This window comes from Vollenhovia emeryi, unplaced genomic scaffold, assembly GCF_000949405.1.
Source record: "Vollenhovia emeryi isolate VEMERY1.0 unplaced genomic scaffold, V.emery_V1.0 DF944667.1, whole genome shotgun sequence".
In the NCBI taxonomy this organism is placed as follows: domain Eukaryota; kingdom Metazoa; phylum Arthropoda; class Insecta; order Hymenoptera; family Formicidae; genus Vollenhovia; species Vollenhovia emeryi.
This window is the reverse complement of record NW_011961699.1, coordinates 1-2,449: the sequence shown is the minus strand read 5'-3', so window position 1 is coordinate 2,449 and position 2,449 is coordinate 1. Positions and strand designations below refer to the sequence as shown.

The 2,449-nt window shown below is 43.9% G+C and overlaps 1 pseudogene; it reads left to right on the top strand.

Annotated features, from left to right (window-relative positions):
• The first annotated feature begins 15 nt into the window (after positions 1-15).
• On the top strand, positions 16-852 carry LOC105562866 (annotated as a pseudogene).
• The last annotated feature ends 1,597 nt before the right edge of the window (positions 853-2,449 follow it).

Sequence of the window (2,449 nt, the reverse complement as noted above, 5' to 3'; positions counted from 1 at the left end):
AGTCCGGCCCTTATATATATACGAGGTCTGTTAGAAAAGTATCCGACTTTTTTTTTTGCGAAAACCGGATGGATTTGAATCAAGCGCGCTTGCGTGAGCCTTGATTGAACCTTCGTGCGCATGCGTGAATTTTTTCCTATCTGTCGATGGCGCCAGTTGTTGGCAAGCAGCATTTGAATGAGGCAGTGTGTAGTACTCGCGGCGGTTTTTAATTGCAAGTAAAATGACGGAACAACTGGAGCAGCGCTACTGCATCAAATTTTGCCAGAAACTGGGCGACAGCCAAGTTGAAACCATTCGGAAGATTCAGACGGCTTTCGGTGACAATGCTATGGGCATCACACAGATTAAGGAGTGGTACAATCGGTTTAAAGGCGGCCGCACATCGGTGGAGAGCGAGCCACGCTCCGGTCGGCCATCAACATGCCGGAATGACCAAGTTATTGCCGAAGTGAACGCTGTGGTGATGCGGGACCGTCGTGTGACTATCCGAGAAATTGCGGAAGAGGTGAGCATCAGCACTTTTTCGACACATTCCATTTTGACCGTAGATTTAGCTATGAAGAGAGTGGCAGCGAAATTCGTGCCGAAGCTGCTGACGACGGAGCAAAAGCAACGTCGTGTTGAAATCTCGCAGGACATGCTGGACTCCACAAATAGTGACCCCGGCTTCATGGACACCATAATCACTGGTGACGAGTCCTGGGTGTACGGGTACACCCGGAAACCAAATCCCAGTCGTCACAGTGGAAGCATTCCAAGTCACCAAGACCAAAGAAGGCCCGCCAAGTGCGCAGCAACGTCAAAGTGATGCTGACTGTTTTCTTTGACTCCCGCGGTTGCGTACACCACGAGTACGCACCACAGGGTCAAACAATTACCAAAGAATACTACAGGGATGTCCTCCGTCGCCTACGTAATGCTGTGCGGCGCAAGAGACCGGAGTTGTGGTCAACAGGAAATTGGCGCCTTCACCACGACAATGCTCCAGCACATTCCTCGCACTTGATTACAACTTTTTTGGCGAAAAACCAGACTCCTGTGGTTCAACAGGCTCCTTACTCTCCTGATATGGCCCCCTGCGACTTCTGGCTGTTCCCCAAACTCAAGAGGTCATTGAAAGGAAAGCGATTTCAGACAAGAGAAGACATTATGGTTGCAACGACAGCAGAGCTAAACTCCATTCCGAAACAGGCTTTCTCAGAATGCTTCCAACAATGGCGGCACCGCTGGGACAATTGTGTGGAGTCCCAAGGAGACTACTTTGAGGGTGATTAGGTTTCCAACGCTCCAGGTATGCCAGTTTTTTTTCCCGGCCAAAGGTCGGATACTTTTCTAACAGCCCTCGTATATGAAATGACTCGGGACGACATCCCCAACAACATATTTAAAAATCAAGCGAATCGGAGAGGAAGTCGCTTTTATGCACAATTACCACATTTTTATATACACTTATCTGTTCTACAATGAATTATTTGTCTGTTTTAGAAATTTTTCGGCACTATACGTCAATGCGCGGGATGCAACGATCATCCAAATTGTCCGACGTTTTTACAATTATACAAATTGTTGTCGGTATACAGCGTGATTAAACCTCCGAAATATGGCAATTGCACTGTTTCGTCCGATGCAAAGCCGATAACATTGATCTCGATTAACGAAATCAAAGCTATTTATGGCAACAAACGCGAAGGACAAAGTGCGGAATATCAGCGAAAAATTAAGGAAAAACTAGATCAAGTATTACAATACGATTGGGAGGCGGACGACGTTTTTGATCTTTATTCCGAACATAATTATACCCTCTCCCCTATTCTCGATTGTGTTATCTACTACGTGACAGGTTTTATATTTTAATCAATATTCCACGAAATGTATTATTAAAATATAAATATATTTTGTTGAGATAAAAACGTAGGTTTGTATTACACTCATAACAACACTCGCTATACTGCACTAACCATTGCAAGGCTTATAGATTTTTCACCTCGCTTCACGGTTGTGTCGTCGTAGAATTCATGTTCTTTTGCTTTAGTGGCAGGACGTTTCTATTGAAAATAATGGTTAAAAGATATTGCATTGTTTTTCCAGGTTACCTGTGCAAACAAATCCTTACCAAATATAATTCCTGTGCTGCATGTGAAGAAGCCGTGAGAACGACCAATTGCGAATCTTCGGTGTCACAATTGGTTGACATGAAATCACGCGGTGGTCTTATTCATGCAAATCTGCGTTTCTTTCATCTCATCCGTTACATAGAAGCGTCCTTTGCCAAATACTCTTCTCACGTTGACGTCTTCAATCTAACTCTGGACGAAGTACTCGATTCTTACACTTTCACATATCCTTGTAAAGAACATGCATCTGAAGTCCTATCCTATGCAATTATTTATTATTTAAGATTAAGAATGAGGCAATATGCTCACCAGGAAAATTTGAAATTAAAAAA